This window comes from Microtus pennsylvanicus, unplaced genomic scaffold, assembly GCF_037038515.1.
Source record: "Microtus pennsylvanicus isolate mMicPen1 unplaced genomic scaffold, mMicPen1.hap1 Scaffold_51, whole genome shotgun sequence".
Lineage (NCBI taxonomy): Eukaryota > Metazoa > Chordata > Mammalia > Rodentia > Cricetidae > Microtus > Microtus pennsylvanicus.
In genome coordinates, this window is record NW_027460985.1 from 210,724 (window position 1) to 235,150 (window position 24,427).

The 24,427-nt window shown below is 40.8% G+C and overlaps 1 protein-coding gene across 5 annotated transcripts in view; it reads right to left on the reverse strand.

Moving 5' to 3' along the window:
• LOC142842305 (serine/threonine-protein kinase DCLK2-like) overlaps positions 1-24,427 on the reverse strand; it is a 220,459-nt gene that overhangs the window by 191,142 nt on the left and 4,890 nt on the right. The window contains exon 1 of one of the 5 annotated variants that reach the window (XR_012909284.1): positions 14,560-17,186. The gene's annotated coding sequence lies outside the window, so the exon portion shown is untranslated. Of the gene's footprint in view, positions 1-10,229; positions 10,859-14,559; positions 17,187-24,427 lie in introns of those variants that run through there. The other 4 variants (XR_012909286.1, XR_012909287.1, XR_012909285.1 and 1 more) reach the window with 4 other exon arrangements.

Sequence of the window (24,427 nt, forward strand, 5' to 3'; positions counted from 1 at the left end):
ATTACTTTATCATACACAGAATCTGAAAACAACTCAAATGAATCTCCTCTACATATATCATGAACGAGATACTCATAAATATTATAAATATTTGAGTAACTCTAATCACACGAGTTGAAAAACTTGTATAACAAGAACTTTGAATCTCTGAAGGAAGAAATTTAAGCCAACAGAAAATTGAAAGATTTCCTATTCTCTTGTAAAGATAGCACCAATCATAGCAAAATTGACCATGTTATTGAAAGCAATCTACAGATCTAATGCAAATGCCCATTAAACTTGTAACAAAATTCTTCACGGATGTTGAAAAAACAATCCTTAGCCTTGTGAGAAAAGACAAAAACTCAGGCTAGCCTGAAAAACCTTAAAATCCTGTACAATCAAGGAACTTCTGAATGCATCACAATCTCTGACTTTAAACTTTACTAGAGGCACAGTACTAAAATCAATCCACCTTGGATACAAATTCACTTGCCTACAAACAGCAGACTATTAACAAAAAGGCAAAATTGTGAAATGAAAAAGCATTTTAACCTGCTTACCTCAGAGGCTACTTTAATTTAAATCTGGCTTTTTCTTTCAGTTGAAGCTGCACTGCAGAGCAGGGAGTAGAACACGGGCTCTCTGTCTGTTAGACTGCCTTCCTGAGCTCTGGCTGGCAGATTTTTTACTAGGTGCAGGGCTCAAGTCACATCCGCATCTAGCAGTCAGGTAGGCCCTGAATTAGCATCTCTATAAGACACCTTCCAAATTACAAAAGAAAGGAAGCACCAAACCTCTGAACTCTTAAGTCATCAGCTTCAGTCAAACATTTCTTCTCAGGTAATCCACATTTTAACAAAAGAAGCTAGGAGCAGGCATCCTGGCTTTTGTTCAGGGCAGAGACAGCTTGTCTGCAGAGCTACGTGATCAGCTCGGATGGGACTAATGGCTTTTGTGCCATATCGAAATATGGGGCCACACTGAAAGAACCTGTAAACTTCCTACTACTGGGGCTCATTATTGCCACCCAGAGTCCATCAATAGCTAGGACCACCTAGCTGGGATTCAAGACAATAGCAGTGACCAAAATTCCATCATGGTAGTTAGTGTTACCTCTTCAGAGGAAGGTGGGATAAGAACTGGAGGTAGAAATCAACTATACAATTTAGGGAAGAGGCGGCTGGAGAGATGGCTCAGTGGTTAAGAGCATTGTGTGCTCTTCCAAAGGACCCGAGTTCGAGTCCTGGCAACCCCATGGTGGCTCACAACCATCTGTCATGGGGTCTGGTGCCCTCTTCAGGGCACCAGAATATTGTATATAATAAATAAATAATAAATAATAAATATTTGTTTATATTTATATGTATATGTATATAAAATAATATAATAAATAATAAATAAATAATATTTATATTTATTTGTGTTTATATGTATATAAAAATAATATAATAAATAATAAATATTTATATGTATATAATAAATAAATAAATATTTAAAAAAACCAATTTAGGGAAGAAGAAAAACAACTCTCATGGCTCTTTATTGGCTCCCTATTTGCTCACAATCTACTACCCACTGGTGTTCTTGATTGTTAGGCTTGCCCAGAATCCCTCAATAGCTAGAATTGCCCAGCTGAGCCTCAAGCAGTTCCCCAACTAGATGAGCAGAAATCAAATGACTAAGCCAGCACAGCCCTTCCCAGCTCTACCATTCCACCCTAGGGGAACACAGGGTTCTGGTCTGGAATATTGGCATTTTAGTAAAAACTCTTCCAGTCTCTGAGAGCACTTCCTGTTCTTTTCCAAAATATGGTGTTACTTGTATGTGTTCCATTACAGAGTCACTGACCAGTGTAATAAACCCTTTCCCTTATAGCTCAGATATTCTGAAGCCAAACCTAGGTCACAGGCAAACAGCAACCCTTGATAAAGCAAAATTCATCATTTTTCTAATTTCTGGAAAGCTTAGAGGCAAGAAAGTGGTGACATAAATGATGTAATTAAAGTCTAGAAGTGTTTTACCCTAAAAGCATCAACTGCAAGCAATTTCTAAGTCTGTTTTGCCTCTGTCCATGACAAGAACCAACTTGTTCCAAAATTCTATAAAATGATTTTTCATGTTAAACTCTGCTGTTTCTGGGAATGCTAAAAGCTAGAACTCTTCACATATGTGGGAAAAGTTATATTTGGACCTTTCAGTTCTGTACCAGAAAAAAGAGACATTTTTAAAGAACTTTGCCACTGTGGCTTATTTTAAAAAAAAAAAAGGCTTTCTAACTTTAAACATGTTTAAAAGGCCTTCTTTCCCTATACATGTGTTTAAAAGTTCAAGGCTTTTTTCATTGAAAAAAAAAAATCAAAGTTCAATGTGTGTTTAAACAGTATTATGAAATGGCCTGTATTCCTCTTTATAGATTATTTTTCTTAGTCATCTCATTTTAAAATATATGAGTTTTACATTAGGAATTTTCATTTATCGTTTTTCTTTTTCCTTTTTGCTGGGTTGGAACTTGGAGCCACTCAAATGCAAGTCAGGTGTTTATTACTGAGCTACTCCCAAATTCAAGATTGAACCTTTTTGTTTTGTTGGGGTTTTTTTTGTTGTTGTTGTTTTGTCTGTTTGGATTTTTTGTTATTATTTTTTTTGAGGTGGAGTATCTCTCTGTAACCCTGGCTGTACTAGAACTCACTCTGTAGACCAGGCTAGCCTCAAACTCACAGAGATCTCCCTGCCTCTGCCTCATGAGTGAAGGTTGTAATTTTTTAAAGATAATGAAAAATATGGCTATTTGTTTTTTATCCCTGTACCAAAATACCTCCAGGAACCTAAAATGACTAAAGGTTTTAGAGATCCATGATCAGATGGCTTTACAGTATGGGCCTCAGACAAGACAAAAAAGTAGTGGGTGAAGCACATAGCAGAGAAGGCTGCTTACTCAGCCAACAGACAGTAGTAACTGAGAGCTAAGAAGCCAGAGCAAGGCATCACTTCACAGAAATACCCCCACGAGGGGCTGGAGAGATGGCTCAGTGGTTAAGAGCATTGCCTGCTCTTCCAGAGGACCTGAGTTCGAGTCCTGGCAACCACATGGTGGCTCACAACCATCTGTCATGGGGTCTGGTGCCCTCTTCAGGGCACCAGAATATTGTATATAATAAATAAATAATAATAAATAATAAATATTTATTTAATTTATATGTATATGTATATAAAATAATATAATAATAAATAAATAATATTTATATTTATTTGTGTTTATATGTATATAAAAATAATATAATAAATAATAAATATTTATATGTATATAATAAATAATAAATAAATAAATATTTTAAAAAAAGAAATACCCCCACGAAGCTCCATCTCCCAACAGCCAACCAAACTGTTGTCCCATCAACCAGCTACTCCAGTGATGAGGTTGGAGGCTCTGGCATGTTCCTGCCTCTCCAAACCCCATGTGTTAACAAGCAAGCAGATAGCCTTCGGGTGTGACAACGCTTAATTTAAACCCTTACACCATGCTTCTAAGTACTAAAAACTTACGATTAAATCATGATGTTTGGTACCTAACTTTAAATACCTACAAAAGCATTTATGATGTCTTTCTTTAAACATCTGTGAAGCTGCACTACGTAAACATGCACAAGAGAGACAGGCTGAAACCCAAGCCAGCAGATTATAAACCACAACTTCCCAAAGTTTGTGTCCATTAGACAACACAGATGTCCTTGTAGCCTGTCTGTCAAAAATAAAGGTCCAAAATAAAGTTCAGTATGATATCTACTAACAATGTTAATACGTAAAGAGTATTTACTTTTGAATAACGTTGTTACACTAAACCAGGACTTTAAATTCTCAGTACTATAAATATATAGCCCAAAGAACCATGTTATAGTTGCCTGTGAATCTTAGGATTCTGCCTTCCAATGATCAATCACCAAAATCCCCATTTCTAGATGTGACAACTAAAAGCTGAGTCCAGATATAGCTCTATGTCTCCTAGGACTTAAATAAAATCACTGCTGCTTTAGAAACCATGAGTTAACTTAAATGAAATTCTAAAAGTTGATCTAAGCGATTTTATGAAGACTTTAGATATATTAGTCAATATTACTAATAAATCCAAATCTTATAAATGGAGTCAATACCAATAGGGAATGTAAACATTCTAAAGAAGGAAAAAATTCAAAGCATAATAACAAGGACATGAATGCTGCTATCACATGATACTCATAATGTTTTCAATCTCGAAGCCTTCGGGTCCACGAAAGAAACCAACACCGCTAAAAGTCCACTATTTCAGGATGAAATCAGTGACGGCTTACGGCAAGTTGTCTAAAGGACAATTTCTGTCTTTGTGACACACACCCAGTTAATGTTAAACTAAAACAAACTCAGGTAGTAAGTGAACTAGGACAAAATATGCTTAAGACAGTCTAAAATTGTATAAAGACAGTTCACTAATATGTCTAAGTTTCTTTCTCATTTCTCTTCAAAGGAAATCTGTCATAAAAATACACACATTTTATCAAACACACTACACACTACACCAACACATACACACACGATACAAACACACTACACACACCATACTACACCAAACACATATACATACACACATCATACACACACTACACCACACACATACACACACCAAACACATCGCACACACTACACCACACACATACATTTCTACACAATACACATCACACTAAACCACATACATATACACATCACACACTCCACACTATACCACACTACATCACACGTACCACACACATACATATACACACCATCCACACCACACACACTACACCACACACACATACCTACACACATCACAATACACCACACACACATACACACACATGACACACACCATACTACACCACACATACCACACTAAACCACACACACCATACACACACACATCACAATACACCACACACACATACACACACATGCACACACACACTAAACCACACACACATATACACTACACACTACACCACACACACACACATCACACACACACACTACACCACACACACACCACACACACACATCACAATACACCACACACACCACACACACACATCACAATACACCACACACATACACATCACACACACACACTACACCACACACATACACACACCACACACATCACACATACACTACACCACACACATACACACACCACACACATCACACACACATCACACACACATCACACACCACACACATACATACACACCATCCACACACACACACCTACACACTACACCAAACACATACACACCACACACATCACACACCACACACACATCACACACACACCACACACATACACACACCACACACATCACACATACATTACACCACACACATACACACACCACACACATCACACACACACCACACATACATACACACACCACACACATACATACACACCATCCACACACACACCTACACACTACACCACACACATACGCACCACATACATCACACACCACACACACATCACACATACACTACACCACACACATACACACACCACACACATCACACATACACTACACCACACACATACACACACCACACACATCACACACACACCACACATACATACACACACCACACACATACATATATACAACTAAACCACATACATACACACATCACACACTCCACACTATACCACACTACATCACATGTACCACACATACATATACACACCATCCACATCACACACATCTACACACTACACCACACACACATACCTACACACATCACAATACACCACACACACATACATACACATGACACACACCATACTACACCACACGTACCACACTAAACCACACACACATACACACACCACACACACACACATCACAATACACCACACACACATACATACACATGACACACACCATACTACACCACACATACCACACTAAACCACACACACCATACACACACATGCACACACTATAAAGAATCTTAAAGCAGTTAGACATGGGCATGGGCATAGTGGCACACACCTTTAATCTCAGCACTTGAGAGGCAGAGGCAGGCAGATCTCTTTGAGTTCAAGGCCAGCCTTGTCAACATAGAGAATTTCAGAACAGTCAAGGATACATTGAAATCGTGTCTCAAAAGTACAAAAGAAAAAAAAACATCAGCAGCAAGTAGTTAGTTTAACCAATCCAGAGAATAAAGAAATTTTATGGAAAAATAAAGTAAAAATGAACACTGCCTAACTAAGGTTTTCATTAATCTTAAACATAGCCCAATTTCTTGCTATTTTTAGAAGAATTATTTACGTGTGTGAGTGCTTCTATTTGCATGTGTGCCTGCACGAAAGAAGAGGGCACCCGTTCCCACTACAGATGGTTGTGAGCCACCATGTGGTGGCCGGGACTCGAACCCAGGACCCCTGGAAGAGCAGCCAGTGCTCTTAACTGCTGACCACTCCTCTAGCCCCAACTCCTTGTCATTTTAAGGCTAGAGATACTGTTCTATTTCTCCTTAAACCATACACCAAACAAAAAATAGCAAGTGAAACCAAAATTTTAAATCACAAAGATAACCACAGCTCCTCAAGAATGGCCTGGGTGCCAAGAATGTAGGATCCAAAAATTGTGTATACAAAAGTCAAATCTATACTTTTTTTTTCAAAAACAATGGATCATGTCAAAGCTTGAAAACATCACTTTCTTTGCACATGAAAAACATGTACGTTAATAAGACCTAACAGGAGATGTAAATATCTGGGTAGGGAAGGTCTACAATCACAGAACTTAGGAGGCGGAGGCAAGTGAATGCATCAAGTACGAGCCAACGTGGGCCACACAGTAAGACCCTATCTCTGAAGAAAAACCAACTAACCAACAAGTGACCAGAGTAATCCCTGTAGCATTCTATAGCCATCTTCCAAGGTTTCAAAGATCACTTTCAGACTGTTTAACTTCAGCATGATGCAGAATGATAACAACAGCAAACATTTGGTTTCTGATGGTAATGACAACCTCTGAATTACTTTTATTTATTTATTTTACAGCCCGACTGCAGTTTCCCCTCCTTCCTCTCCTCTCATTCCCTCCCCCTCACCTCTGTGCCCCCAGTCTACTGTTTCTGCTGCATTACTTTTTAAGTTGTCTTTCCTATCCTTGTGAGCAAAATAAAAAATACAACACACAGATCTCACTCATTGTTTCTTTCCCTTAGCCTTTTCCTCAACTGTTAGATTTCCCCAAACACAGATGGAAATGTCCAGTATGAAGGAAGAAATGGAATGTTTTCACATTCGGTATTTAACTGGTAGCGATCCATTTTCATGATTCCATGCTGGGCTTAAACTTGCTATGCACAGTTTTTTTTTGTTAGAATTTATTTATTATGTATACAGTGTTTTTCCTACATATATGCTGCAAACCAGAAGAGGGCACCAGATCTCATTACAGATGGTTGTGAGCCACCATGTGGTTGCTGGGAATTGAACTCAGGACCTCTGGAAGAGCAATCAGTACTCTTAACCTCTGAGCCATCCCTCCAGCCCCTATACACAGTTTCTTATGTTTGTTTTTCTGGCTATTTTAGACAAATTTCTAAAATGAATTTATGAGTTCAAGCACTAAGACCTTTGAGAGAGTTACAAAAAATTGCATACTGCTTTTCAAAGCTAATAAATTGTACACTTTTATCTCTTTTGATCACTGCATCCTCAAAAACATTGGACATTTTTAGTGTTATAGTATTTGTGTTCTAATAAATAAAGTTTTACTGGAGATCAGAAGGCAAAGCAGCCACCCTAGTCAGCCCTACAGGCCAGGGAGTGGTGGCACATACCTTTAATCCCAGGACTCAGAAGACAGAGTTAGATGGATCTCTTTGAGTTCAAGGCTACCCTGGGCTACAGAAAATCAATCCACAAACAGATCCAGGTGGTGATGGTTCACACCTTTAATCCCAGCTTTTGGGAATCACACACCTTTAATGGAGAGAGGTGAAGACAGGAGCAATATGACTGGGCAGAGAGTAGAATATTTTTTGTTCGTCTGAGAGTTGGTAGAGATAAGATCTCTCTAGTTGCTTGACTGCTTTGCTTTTCTGATCTTCAACTTGAACCCAATATCTATCTCTAGGTTTTTATTATTCGTGCAACAGAAATTTCTCTTCCTAAAAGAAAATCAATTTAAGCACCAAAAGGAAGACCGAAGGACTGTTGGGGGATATCAGGAACAAAGCCCGTGTCTCACCCATACTAAACAAATACTCTACACTGAGTCACAGTCTCAGTACTCAAATGTTTCATCACGAGTTTACACATTTTAAAGGTGACTGCATTTGTCTGTGCTTCAACTGTACGAACTTTTAGTCACTTTTCCAGGATCCCCTAATATTAAGTTGCTATACCTCAACATAAAACTGCTGCTTGACATCCAGAAATTTAGTGTTTATACAGTCCAAAAAACCTTACTTACTGTAACTTTCCCACTATTTTTATTATTGGAAAATTCTTTTCCATTTTGACATAGCTATTGATATAGTTTCAGTGCCTTTGTTAAAGATACTACACATTTCAGACATAGACCTCAGGGAAATAGAGTTGGAACTGACCTGCAAGCCTCCTTCCCAAGGACTAGCTCTAGTAGTACCTGAAGATGCTATGCAAACTGCCAAAGGAAAAGAGAAATCAACATTCCTACCCAGCTATAAAACTTAGGAACCTCAGTGATACACGTGCTTGCACAACCGTGTTGAGCCTTTCACTGTGCTGGTGCTCTGACATGGGGATCAGACAAAAACTATCAGGATCAGTTTTCAGGAAACTGGAGACAGGCAGATGTCTGTGAGTTCAAGGCCAGCCTGGTTTACGTAGTGAGTACCAAGACAGCCGAAGCTATGTAATGAGACCTTATCTCTCAACGATGTTTTCTTCATTTTACTGGCACACATACAGGTTTCTTTTAGTCTTTAAAACCAAATCTCACTTCTAAGACAAAGTGTGAGGTAGTCCCTTCTACTGCTAAATTATATAGAAGACAATTTTAATTATGTTGTCCTGTAGACAGAGCAAGGGTACCATTTGCTAAAAGTAATGGAGAAACTCGGGCACTTTGAGGACTCCTCAGAATAGCTACCTTATTTCCTTTGGAGGGAAACTGTAAAAGAGAAAGCATCAACTGAGGCCTGTTAGAAATCAGTAACCCTGGCATGCATGCTGCTTAGGTTTCATCAACTGTGACATCGAGAAAATGACTTTAGAATATAAGTTTATGCTGAAATAAGAAAACCACCTAGTTCAGAGATCAGTTTCCTCCCTCTTGTTGTTATGGCTACATGGAATGCACTTTTGCATTACGAAAGATGTCTGAGAGGTAGCATAACTACCAACCACCCGTCCCTTCCTAAAAACTAATAAATATTGCAGAAACTCAAGAATGACCCAACATATTACCAAGTGGTCCTTCTGAGTTGTTGTGCCAGGATTACTAATTTCTAATAGGCCTCTGCTGTCGCTTCCCTCGACCCTAGTTATCCTCTTCAGGGAGAAGGCAGGTGAGATTCATCTTGATTCACCCCGTTGTCGACCAAATGTGGAAAATTCTTTAAGCACGGCTACTTTTCCATTTTGTCTACACACTGAAATCATCTGGGGAACTTTCAAAACCTTAACGCCCAAGTCACACCCCAACCATGCACATCATAATATCTAAGGGGTGGGTGGGGCCAGTCACCTATACTTTAAAAAGTGTCCAGTATGGTCCAAGATGAAGCCAAGGTTGATACCTGCTATGCTGGATCGCCCCTCTTGATTTCGAGTGACTTCTGCCATAAGTGAAATCAGAAAAGCCAACCTGGAGCAAGTCAGAACCACAGCCATGCACAGAAGGTACAGTGGGATCCCAAACAGGGGGATGGTACAAGTGCTGCGCTGAGCTCCACCAAGGGTTACCCCGCGCCTCACTGGAGGACCATGCTTTCAAACAGCTTGCCCTTCCAGCAAAAATAAGTCGGCTAATTTTAAAGGTACCATTTGTCTCTACTCATTAGAATTTTCTTCAAAAAAAAAAGGCAAATCTCTTGAGAAGGACAGAACATGTGTGCACCCTGGCCCAACACGAACAAAGGAGCTCTAAACCCCTGGCTGCCTAGAAAGCACCTGCCAACCTCTAGGCGGGGAAGCGCCCAGCCCACAGTCATTGCACCTGCCAAGCCTTGCCTGCCCCTCCTACCTTCCAGCAGCTCGTCCAACCTGGTGATCCTCCGACTGCCGTCTATGGTGTAGATTGTGCGGACGCCCTGAGGCAGGTTCACATTGTCAGACAGCGAGCAGGTCAGCTCTGTGAGAAGCGAATCAAAGGAACTGAAGCTATCATTGGAGGTGGCAAAGACCAGGCCATTGAAGTAGCAGTCCCCATTCCGGTAGAAGCGTGCCTTCTTGGCCTTCTTCTCAAAGCTTTAGGCCTGCAAAGTCCGCGTGCGGTAGAAGCTGCAGTGTGCACTGTGCGCCGGGCTGGGGATGAGCCCATTGCAATTGGGGCCAGAGATGCTGCTGCCCCCGGAGGAGCTCCCAGACCCTCTCCACAACCGTGGCCACAGCCTTTTGTCCCGTTCTTCAAAATGCTCCAGCTCAATGCTCCTGGTGCTGGCCGTCGCGGCTGCTCAGAGAAAGCTCTCCACAAATAAATAAATTAATGAAGGAACGTCCCCACAGCCCCAGCCGCAGCGTGCCGTGATCTGGGCGCTCTGGCCTTAAAGCATTGGGACACCTGGCTCGAGCACGAGGGCCTTGCTCGCAGGTGGGCCCCGTTCAGCCCTAGTGATGCCCCACCTCTAGCCACGCCCTAAGTACACCTTTATGGCACAACAGGACTTAATGGGGTTTTGACACTGGCATGATATGCTCCTCCCTCTGGGCCTCTCCGCTGCCGCCCCGCGCCCTCCCTCAGCACCGTGTGACCCTGTTCACCCTCCGCCCCCTCCGCGCCCCGTACCAGCTCCAGCGGCGGCTGCAGGTCACAGGTGGTGCTTTCTCCGCTGTTTATCCACTGTTCTGTTAATATTTCGGCATTTTTTATTTTGCCACAGGGGCCCGGGCATCATGGGAAATCGAGTTCCCTTTGCATTCTGCACATTCACGGACTACAGGCAAAATGGCCGCCGCAGGGAATCATGGGAGACGTAGTCCAGAGCCCCGGGGAGTGGCGCGGCCATCCCTCCGCGACGAGGGGTGTGGGGGCGGGGCGCCCACACGTGCGGACACGCCGTGGGGAGAACCCAGGCCCCTCCCCCGGACCCCAGCCGCGATTAGTACCCAAGAGAGAACAGGGTGGTGGTGGCGCAGGCCTTTAATCCCAGCACTCAGGAGGCAGAAGCAGGTGTATCTCTTTGAGTTCGAGGCCAGGCAGTTCCAGATAGCAGAGCTAAGAGACTTCTGGATTAGGCATTCGAATGTGGGGTCTTCCATTTAAATGAAGTTCGAAGGACAGAGAGAGTGAGGTACGGAGTCCTGTGCATCATTCACAATGATGTTTCCGTGCTGGTCCCAAATCACCACCCATGCGGTTTCTGGAGTCCTTTAGGGGCTGTTCTGAAGTGCACCAACTAGATATTTACTAATGCTAATGGCGTTTGGTTCTTGTTTTGGGTTTGGGGAAGGGGGAACCGAGGGAGCCTTGCCTGTGCATGTGTATTTTAGACATATAGACACCACCATGTCAAAAGACCCAATGCCTCAGTTCCGCGGGAATAGATGAACTTCCCTCCACCCCACCAGCACAGGGAGCTTCAGTGTAGTGATGTTTTGTTTGGTTTTGTGTTTTTTCTTCAGCTTTCACCCCTGATAAGTGACTTCAGCTGTTTCTTATATAGAGCAATTAGAAGCCAGGTGGTAGTGATGCACACTTTAAATCCCAGCATTCGGGAGGCAGAAGCAGGCGGATCTCAGAGGAGGTCACCAGTTTCAGTCAAGGTAAGGGAATACTGTGGGAGTGTGTTGGTCTGTCTATGTGTGACACTGTTCGCCCTCCGCCCATAAAAGCAAGAAGAGTTAAGGGACCCTTCCATTTAAGGTCACTGAGTTCAGACTGGCAAAACCAAGAATCCCATCTGATACCCAGATCACCCTCCCTGCACAAACTCTCATTCCATAGTCTTCAGCTCCTCAAAAACTCATTCAGTCTTCAAAATGAGTTCGATGTGTCAGAGTGTGAAGCCAAACAGAGAACAAAAGATATGTGTTCAGCCGTGCTGTTTCTAATCAACACCCTGGCTTTGGTGCACACCCACCATTAAAATCACATAAAATGGCAATAAAGTTCTCCACAATATATCACTCACAGTATGATCCATTCTTCTGAGTCACTGGTCCTCTTTCAGCACAAAACATGGTATGATTACTCTACCGAGCTGTACCATATCCTAAAGCCTGCAAGTATTAGCCATATACTCATAAAAGGCATTTGTAAGAAGAGTTTGATACAAAGGTAGCTTTTCCATAACTAAATCTCACTGATCTCCCTAGGAAGCACAAATAACTCTAATACCCAAGTGCCAGTATTGAAGTTACCCCAAATTTTAGTGATTGGCCATTAAAGCAAGAAATGTTAAGGGACCCATCCAAGGTCACTGAGTTCGGACTGGCAACTGATACCCAGATCACACTCCCTGCACAAACTCTCATTCTATTGCCTTCAGCTCCTCAAAAACTCGTTCAGTCCTCAGAATGAGTACAATGCCTCTGAGTGTAATACCCAAGGGCCAATATTGCACTGACCCCAAATTTTAGTGATTGGCCATTAAACCTAGAAAAGTTAAGGGACCCTTCCATTTAAGGTCACTGAATTCGGACTGGCAACACCAAGAATCCCATCTCATACACAGATGACAATCCCTGCACAAACTCTCATTCTATTGCCTTCAGCTCCTCAAAAACTCGTTCAGTCCTCAAAATGAGTTCAATGCTTCTGAGTGTGAAGCCAAACAGAGAACAAACAATATGTGTTCATCCGTGCTGTTTCTAAAAAACACCCTGGCTTTGGTGAACAACCAACATTAAAATCACTTAAAAATGCCAATAACTTCTTCCACAATATATAAATTACAGTATGATCTACATCTTATGAGTCATTGGTCCTCTTTCAACACACATGGCATGAATCCTTTACCGAGCTGTACTATATCCTGAAGCAATCATGTATTTGCCACATAATTATAGAAGGCATTTGTGCGAAGGGTTCGAGTCAAAAGGAGCTTTCCCATAACTAAATCTCAACGATCTCTCTTGGAAGCCCAAATAAATGTAATACCCCAGTGCCAATACTGCAGTGACCACAAATTTTTAGTGATTCGGCATTAAACCCAGAAGAGTTAAAGGACCCTTCCATTTAAGGTCACTGAGTTCGGACTGGCAACACCAAGAATCCCATCTCATACACAGATCACCCTCCCTGCACAAACTCTCATTCCATAGTCTTCAGCTCCTCGAATTGGCTATATTACTTGCCTCTTTGATTGCTCTGCTTACACTCTTGAGTACTTGACCAACTACTGCATCCTATTGGAATTCTTCCCTTTCGAAAAGAAGAAGGATCAAATGAAGAAATGCATGAAGGAAAGACAGACAAAAAGAAGAAAGGAAGAAAGAGTGCTGCTAAGGTCAAGACCAGAGAAAAACAGAGATCCTCTCTGCTTCATAAGAAAAACCAGTGAGGTAACTGGAAGTAGGGTCAGGAGACAGGAATTAAATAGGGTAGTATCACCTGATTTCTTAGCACTGATACCTGAATTAGATAGGGTAGTATCACCTGATTTCTTAGCACTGATACCTGAACCTCCTTTCAGGCAAATCAAATTAGCATTTGAGCATAAGATCCAAAATTCACTCACTCTCTCTCCCTCGCTCTGTGTGTTTGTGTGGGTGGGTGTGGGTGGGGGGGTATTGTGAGGTTGTAGTGGTGTGTGTGGTATGTAAGCTCCTAGTATGATTTCCTGATGTGTCCAGGAAGGAGAACCTCCACACCAGATGATCAAATGTGTGTGTGTACGTGTGTCTGTGCACAGTCACGCGTGTCTCTGCACATTTGAGGTTGATGCCTATATACAGGTTTGAGTGTGTTTTCTCGTGTCTTGTCCACTTTTTTTCTGAGACAGAGTCTTTCATTGGCCTGAAGCTCACAAAATAGGGTAAGCTGTCTGAGCAGTAAACCCCAGGAACATTACGTATCCACAGTTTTGTGCTGGGATTCCACAACTGGAGTTTTATGTAGATTCTGGGGATTGCAAATCAAGCACCTTGTTAATTGAGCTTTCCCCTCAAATCCTAGGATGAAGTTTTAATTGGGATACAAAATAATCAGTTAGAAATGTGGTTTTTAAAAAGTGGATTTATTTTTTTTAAAAAAGGAGGGGGGTGTATTCTGAAAACATTGACTTTGATCCTGAGTTCTAAGTGTTTTCCAAATCAGCTAGGGCTCCAAAAGACCAAGGTATTATTCCACCAAAACCCAAGTTGGTGAGCCAAAGAGTTTAAAACTTACAGCTAACAGATGAGGAGTTACTTACAGGAGCAAAGCAGCGACACCACAGAAAGTCTGACTGCAGCAAGGAAAGATTCCTTCTCTGTAGCCAGATAGATGGAAGTGCCTGCCCGTCAGTCGACCGTTCACACTCTCAGTACTCCAGTGTCTCCAGAGGCTACAGAAACACAAGTAACTGGGTCAGAATCACACACAGATGACAAGGAAATACTTCGAGGAGAGCTGGAATCTCAGGTGAGAGTCTAATAACTCCCACTCCAGGTTAAATGCCCTTGTATAAAGAACCATCAGCAGGCCGGTGGTGGTAGGGTGTGTAACAAGGAAGCTCAGTAAGTCGTGGAAAGCAAGCCTGTAAGCAGCATTCCTGCCATGGCCTCTGTATACTGGTATATTTGTGTTAAAATGAATAAAGCTTGCCTGAAAATAAGCGGGCAAAGCAGCCACACTCCTCAGCTATACAGGACCGTGGTGGTGGTGGGGGGAGCAAAACTTTAATCCCAGTGCTCAGGAGGCAGAGGCAGGCAAGTCTCTGAGTTCAAGGCTATTCTGGGCTATACAAGATTGATCCAGAAACAGATATCAGTGTTTGGGAATCACACATGTTTAATCCCAGTACTGGAGAAGGGGAGACAGGAGCAATATGAAGAGCAGAGAGAGGAATATAAAGGGGGAGAGACAGGAACTCAGGAGTGTGGAGTCTGATAATTTGTGGAGACAGGATCATCACCTTGAGTCTGAAGACTTGGTAGAGGTGGTTGGCTGCTTTGTATTTCTGATCTTCAGCTTGGACCCCAATACCTGCCTCTGGGTTTTTATGATTCTGCTACACCTCTGCTTTGATTTCTGCTTCGAGATTCCTTCCTTGATTTCCTTACATGATGGACTAAAACTGGAAACTTAAATAAAGCCTTTCAATTTGATTTTGACCATAGTGATTACAATTTAAAACTAATACAGCATATTCCCAAGTGGGGGATAAACCAGACACCCTTAAATCTCATATATGGGCCATCCATAATCTTCAGCGTGACACATACCCTGCATTAAGAGCCCCAAACCACCATTAAGGCCACTTGCTTTGAAGAATTTTTTTTTAATTTTAGAGATTTATTTTACGAAAAAGTTGCAAAAATAAGACAGAATATTCCCAAATGCCCTGAACCTGGTTGATTCTTTTGTTACGATTTTGAGTGGATGTGTCACAATTGTTGAGCCAATCAAGGCATTCCTAATTACTAAATCCATGGTTTATTCAGATATCCTTATCTTTTACCATTACTCTTTACCATTGTCCATTAGTGTCTCCCACGAAGACACTAATTCATACAGCAGTGGTTCCCATGGCTTTTTGTAAGACATATATTTGTGTTGAGGAATCATTTATACTTCTAGGGTAAAATGAAACGTTAGTGTGTTGCATCCTTCCCTACTGTCTTTATCTCAATGGAGTCACCTTTGGGAAGACCATGAGAAGTTCTTTTCTGAAGTACATCACCTCCATCAAGGTTGCAGAGAACATCAAGTTCTTCATGTTGTATATTGTTCATTTTATAAAAGCTCCCTCCAGAAATGGAAGCCTCACAGACATGGTGGCTGTCCTTGTGTTAATGTCGACCTACCACAGTGTCAACTGAGAGGGAAGCCTCTAATGAGAAACTGCCTACATCAGATGAAGAGGTTGGTCTTTGGACACATGTGTGTGTGGTTTCCCTGATTATTAATTCACAAAAGAGGTCCCGGTCCGCTGTAGGCAATACCATTCCTAGGGAGGAGGCTCTAGGTTAGATAAAAGTACCAGCGAAGCACGAGCCTATGGGCAAGCCAGAGAAGGGACTAGCTAATGTAAGACTTTAAGACAATCCTGAAGCCATTTCTGACTATTCTAAATCCTCTCAGCCTCCATGCCATAGTGCTTCCCCTCCTCCCCTGGGAACTAAGGACCTTATAGCTACACACGCAGGTACTCAGTTCCTGAACAATTACCCATATACGTACGTTTTGATTCAGTCCCCTGGGAAACGGGGTCAAAATGACCTCTGACCTCATCTGATCTGGCAACAGCTCTCTAGTCAATTATTGGTAATAGCCCTTCTGAATGAGCCATTCACAACCCCCCTTGATTCTGCGGCCTTTTCCTTTAAAAGTAGCCTGTGCACACTATTCGAGGTCTCTCGGCTTCCTGAATGCTGAGGGACCCTGTCATGACAGAATTAATAAAATCCTCACGCCTTTGCTTCAGCTATGGTGTGAGAGTTGGTCTCTGGCGGCGACTCCTCCTCGGTGTTTGGACGCTGGAGTCCACTCTTCCTTCCAGGCTTCCTTCCTCCAGGTTCTTGCCTTGAGTTCCTGCCCCGATTTCCCCAGTGATGAACTGTGACTTGGAAGCCTGTGCCAAATAAACCCTTTCTTATCTAAGCTGATTTTGTGTTGGAGTGTTTTAGAACAACGCCAGAAACTGCTACTGTGGCCCACTCTGTTGGCAGACACAGGCAAAGGAAGGCACATTCCAGACTAGTCTGGGCGACATAACGAAACACTGAATCAAAAACTAAAACCCAAACCGTGGTGATAACCACGAAATGAAAGTGTAAATCCACTCTTAGGAATACAGGTCGCTGACCAACATTATTCTGCTGTGTCATGTTATGCCATGTTATGTCATGTTAAGCCCTCCTTTCTCTAATACTGCTGCAGGTATGAAGTGAATTTATCTACCATGACTTCCTTTAAAGGAACCATGGAATTGATTTTTCATGTGTGTCGAGTGAGAGAGGAGGAAAGCCTCATTTGTATACATGGATAGCCGGCAATCCCAAGACCACATACTGAAAAGATGGCAATCCCTTCCATACACTTGAGGTGTTCGCATATCAAGCATGACATGTTTTATTCAAAAACCTGTGACTTTCTAATCAGTGACCTGGAGACTAGAAGGAAGTGGTGTTCTGTTCGACCAGTATGCTAGAATTAAGCAAACCAGTTGAAAACAACAGATATAACTTAATAATTGAAAACGGGGAAACTCACACGACTGGGGTAAAGTTTCCCATGTCCAAAACAGGTCTGGAGAACACCATGCAAAGAGAGCCAAAGAGAGCAAACTCACCCAGATTCCCAGGTTTTCTTCCCTGGCCCCAAGCAGCCACACCCTAGATAAAAGTGATTGGCTGAGCTTCCCCATCAAGATATCAACTTCCTCTAAAGGGTGATGACAGAAAAAGTTAAATCAGTCTCTTATCCATTGAAAACATTCTTCATGCCTGAAGGTGACATAGATATTTTAGGAAAGAAAGAAAAGTAAGAGTCCCGAGAAAAAGCAGAAATACACAAATATAAACAATCAGAAATTCTTCAGGCTGAAGGAAAAGAATACCAGAAACAACAACATCCTTTTGTGCAAATAAAGACCATCAGAAGGCTTGAATGTCATCTTAATACCAAGTTCCCTATTTCCACTTTTTTTCCTTTAAAATACACACAGGGCCTGGCAGGATGGCCCAGCGCCTACAGATGTTTGCAGGGACCAAGATGGCCTGAGTTTGCCTCCCTGGTACACTGAAAAGGGAGAACTGACTCCTAAAATTTGCCCGCTACCTCCACGTGTATATTGTGACACACATGCATAAAAACATGTGCACAAAATGTAAAATATATGTGAATGTTTAAAAGAAAATTATGATATTTTAGGAATGTTTAACACATATGCACATGAATTAACTATAGTGTATTGTATAATAAAGAACACTAGAAAATGGCAAATGAATTTCTATTGTTAAAAAGTTTTACTACTGACATATGATCTCACCCTGTATCCCATACTGGACTGAACCTCACTATATGGCACGGCCTGGCCTCAATCTTATATGAAACCATCTTGATCCTGGGATTACAGGTGTGAGGCACCACACCTAACATCAAGATTTACTTTATGGAAAAAGGGGACAAAAAGCAATACTGGGTAGAATATAAAATACTAAGGACATATAATTTATAATCACTAAAACATATCAAGTTAAAAATAAGAATTGGAGAAACAAAATATGAGCAAATCACTTTTCATGAGGGATTTAATGAATATGATACAGATCAAGACCTCGCTGGCCACAACTTGAAATAATTTAAGTAGAAACAAATAAAAAATACACCAGATCAATGAGACAAAAAGTAGGTTATTTTATATAATAAAGATAGACAAACCCCTATGCAACCTATTAAAGATGAGAATAAACATCCAAAGTAACACAATCAGAAATGAAAAGGGATACAGACACTACGGAAATCCACAGAATTCTTAGATCATACCAAAAAAACCAGTACTGCACAGAATTGTAAAACATAAATGAAATGGACACTTTTCTGGGTGGGTACCATTTACATCAATTAAATAATGCCTAGGTGAACAATTTCAATATGTATATACTCTTAAAGGAAAAAGAAGCTCCCGTAAAAAGCAAACAAAATATCCCAGGACAAATGGTGTTAATGAAGAATTCCATTACAACTTCCCTACTCTTCTAAGTGCTGCACATAATATAAACAGAAGGAACATTGCCAAAACTCTTTTTATGACTATGCAGTAAGATTGTCGCAAAAACAAAAAGAATCAACCGAGGAAGAGAATAAAAAACTAATCTCAATATTGAACATGAATGCAAAAATACTCTATCCCATCCTAGCTTGCCACCAAGGACTCCTATCCATCTGGAATGTGTTGATGTCCATCACCACAGTCTACTCCAGGGTGGAGTAGATATAAGAGACTCCAGAGCTGAGAAAACTAAGAGAAGACAGACCAAGAAAAAACCACAAGCACAGAGATAGCCGCAGCAAAGACCATACCAAGCAGGCAAGACTCTCCTAACAGGATTGGTACAAATGTGCATGCATTTATGTAAGAATACCTCCAACAATTTGAAAGACAGCATGATAGTATGAGAAGCCAGGGAATATACAACAGGAGAATTTGAACACCCTAATCCAGAGGTAGTACAAGAAATAGACTTTAAACATAAAATTATGAAAAATATAGGGACCATCAAAAAGAATGTAAAAAAACAACTTCAAACAAAAGGATGAGAAGAATAACAACAACTCTGAAGAAATGAAAAATCTATCAAAGAATCCCTGGGAAAGGAAACCAAGAAAAAGCAATCAAACTGGTAATGGAAAGATTTCAAGACTTGAAAACTGTAATGGAGGAAAAGGATTCAACAAAATTAGAGAATAAATCTTTCCCAACCTAAAAAATGATATTCCTATTAAGGTAAAAGAAGCATACAGAACACCAAATAGACTGAAACAGAAACCCTCACCGCATAATAATAAAAACACAAAAGATACAGTATTAAGAAAGAATATTAAGAGCAGCAAATACTTTATACTCACAGCAGGAATATATCATCAGGATGAAGTATCAATACCAAATATAAATTTCAGTAATATAAAAGCACCCACATCACTAGAAATAAATTTATGCCCGAAACCACACTAATATTAGGAGACTGCAGCACTCCTCTCTCAATAATGGACAGGTCAACCAGACAGAAACATAACAGAGAAATAAGAGGAATAATGGAGATGATGAAATAAATGGACTTCAGAAATATCTGTAGAACATTCCGCCCTAATAGTAAAGCATATATCCTCTCACCTACTCATAGAACCTTCTCGAAAATTGACCACATACATGGATAACAAAGTGAACCTTATATGACACAAAAAAATTTTGCAGAGGCAGGCAGATCTCTATGAGTTCTAGGCAGGACTGGTCTACAAGAGCTACTTACAGGACAGGAACCAAAAGCTATAGAGAAACCCTGTCTTGAAAATCCAAACAAAAAAAATGGTAGGGGGGGTGATTGGGCTGGAGAGATGGATCAATGGTTAAGAGCATTGCCTGCTCTTCCAAAACTCCTGAGTTCAATTCCCGGCAACCACATGGTGGCTCACAACCATCTGTAATGATGTCTGGCGCCATCTTATGGCCTGCTGACACACACACAGACAGAATATCGCATACATGATAAATAAATTACCAAGAAAGTAAATATTTAAAAAAATTTTGCAAGCACATGAGCATTATCAGATGACCATGGATCAAAGTTGAAGTATAACAACTGTTATTACACCAAAGACAGACAAACTCATGGAAAGGGAACAGGCAACCACTAAACTGTACCTGGGTCAGGGAAGAAATAAAGAAATGAAAGTATTCCTTGAATTCAAAGAAAATAAAGACACAACGTAACCAAACTGAAAGTGGCGCTAGGAGGAAAATCCATCTTCTCAGCACCTCATGAAAAGGTCTATAAAGCTGACCACACTGTGGAACAAAGTAAACATACACAGAAAAAAACTGGAGTAATACACTGTGTCCTATCAAATGACCATGATTTAAAATTAGAACTTGACAACAACAGTACTATCAGAAATCCTACAAAACAATGGAAATTGAACAGCAAACTACTTAACCACGCATGGACCAATGAAAAATAAAATAAATACTTCCTAAAACTCAAGAAAAATGAAGGCACGTTGTACCCAAACCTATGTAACACAATGAAAGCAGTGCCAAGAGGAAACTTCCTAGCACAAACAGAAAGCTCACACTAGTGACTTAACAACACATGTGAATGGTCTCGAAAAAAAAAAGCAGACATGACCAGAATAAGTAGAAACAGAAAATAAAAAAATTGAGGGCGGAAATAAATTGAAACAAATAAATAATACAATGAATCAATGAGACAAAAAGCAGGTTATTTGACAAAATAAAGAAGATAAACAAACCCTAATGCAAACTAATAAAAGACAAGAGGGAACATCCAAACTAACACAATCAGAAATGAAAATGGATACATGACAACAGACACTAAGGAAATTCACAGAATCCTTAGATCGAACCACAGAAACCTGTACTCCACAAAATTGTGAAACATAAATGAAATGGACAATTTTCTGGCTAGTCAACATTTACCTAAAATAAAATGAGGCTTGGATGAGCAATTTAAATAGCCATATACTCTTAAAGGAAATCGAAGCTCTCATCAAAAGCAAACCAAATATCCCAGGGCCAAATGGTTTTAATGAAGAATTCCATCAGAACTTCCTGTACTCCTCCAAATGTTGCACAAAATATAACCAGAAGGAACATTGCCAGACTCGTTTTATGAGTATGCAGAGTCAGGGGAAAAATTCCTGGAGATCTGACAGCCAAACTAGCGAAAAAAGCAAACTCCAGATTCAATGACTCACCTTAAGACATACTGTGGAGAGCAACAAAGGAAAACCCCTGATGTCAGCCTCAGGCATCCATACATGCGTGAACGTGTATAACCATGTGCACCCCATTCCACATACACACACACCTAAGAATTTTCTCTGGATGTACTTTGTAGCATTCCTTGGGTAAGAATATGACCTCATACCTATTGCAGGATGATCAAGATCAGAGTTCTATTAACTTTATTATCAAAAAAATCTTAGCCAGGCGATGGTGGCACACGCCTTTAATCCCAGCACTCGGGAGGCAGAGGCAGGCAGATCTCTGTGAGTTCGAGGCCAGCCTGGTCTACAGAGCTAGTTCCAGGACAGGCTCCAAAAACACAGAGAAACCCTGTCTTGAAAAAACAAAAAAAAAAAAAAAAAGAAAGAAAAAAATCTTATAGATGTCATCCCTCGCCACTTAAGTACAAACTCTCCCCTATAGCAGAACTACACCATAGGAAATGAATATATCAAATTGTATTTATACCCCCGGGCTCCATACCACATGATTAGTTTGTTGGGCACAAATTATAATGATCATACTTCCTGTTTCTTGGAAGTTTGAGAAATTACTACATCATCACTGATATTACCTAGGAGAAAATGTTCTGCAAAAAAAATAATAGTCACTTTCAGCTTCTAAAACTTTTAAGACATTTATCTTTGGTCATATATAAAATACTGACCACTATACTAAGTGAAGAAACAAAAAAAACATATATGAAACTTTTCAAGTAAGAGTCTGAAATGCCTATGAAAATGGGAGCATTTCTTCTGGGTAGGTGCTGGCTGCTTCAATATGAACAGTCTTTAGACTCTGAACATTAAACCTCCATGGAGGCAATACTAACTGCAGAGCTCACTACACTGAGTCTGGCAGTTCTATCATACTACAATTAAAAGTCCTAAAAATACCAAAAGAGAATAATCATGAAAAACACTACAAAGTTTGAGTGAAGCGTTTCTATATTAACATCAACAAATGCATGAGGTCAATTTTTAAATCTGAAAAATTACATGGGGCTACTGAGAGAGCAAGCGTATTTGCCTTCATGAAGGATTTTTATTTAATTTAGACTCAATTCATTCTTCTTCTTCCCTGAGAATGTGGAGGGCATGGCCAAGCTTAACCTTTGATCTCCGCATAACCAATAAGGAGGAAATAAGCACCTCTACCAGGAAAAGGAAGAGTGAAGAGATGCAGCAGAGCAGGGATCTGCAACTAGCTGACCATGTACTAACGACCCAGGTAAAAACTAAGCTTTATGAAAGTGAGGGTGGAAAGAGTCCTAGGCTCTAAGATGGCTCATATGACAGGCACACCAGTGGATGTCATGCTCCCTGATGAGGACACTGCACATGGGCATCTCAACGCTGGCAGTGGTCCCAAAGTCTAGAAGTGTTTTACCCTAAAAGCATCAACTGCAATCAATTTCTAAGTCTGTTTTGCCTCTGTCCATGACAAGAACCAACTTGTTCCAAAATTCTATAAAATGTTTTTTCATGTTAAACTCTGCTGTTTACAGAAACATGAAAAAACAAGGACATGAATGCTGCTATCACATGATACTCATAATATTTTCAATCTCAAAGCCTTCGGATCCATGAAAGAAACCAACACCGATAAAAGTCGACTATTTCAGGATGAGATCAGTGATGGCTTACGGCGAGTTGTCTAAAGGACAATTTCTGTCTTTGTGACACACACCCAGTTAATGTTAAACTAAAACAAACTCAGGTAGTAAGTGAACTAGGACAAAATATGCTTAAGACAGTCTAAAATTGTATAAAGACAGTTCACTAATATGTCTAAGTTTCTTTCTCATTTCTCTTCAAAGGAAATCTGTCATAAAAATACACACATTTTATCAAACACACTACACACTACACCAACACATACACACACGATACAAACACACTACACACACCATACTACACCAAACACATATACATACACACATCACACACTACACCACACACATACACACACCACACACATACATATATACACAATACACATCACACTAAACCACATACATACACAACATCACACACGCCACACTATACCACACTACATCACACGTACCACACACATACATATACACACCACACACATCACACATACACTACACCACACACACACCTACACACATCACAATACACCACACACATACACATCACACACACACACTACACCACACACACATACACACACCACACACATAACACATACACTACACCACACATATACACGCACCACACACATCACACACACACCACACATACATACACACACCACACACACATTACACACCACACACACATCACACACACACACCACACACACACACCTACACACTACACCAAACACATACACACCACACACATCACACACCACACACACATCACACACACACACCACACACATACACACACCACACACATCACACATACATTACACCACACACATACACACACCACACACATCACACACACACCACACATACATACACACACCACACACATACATACACACCATCCACACACACACATACACACCACATACATCACACACACACTACACCACACACATACACACACACCACACATACATACACACACCACACACA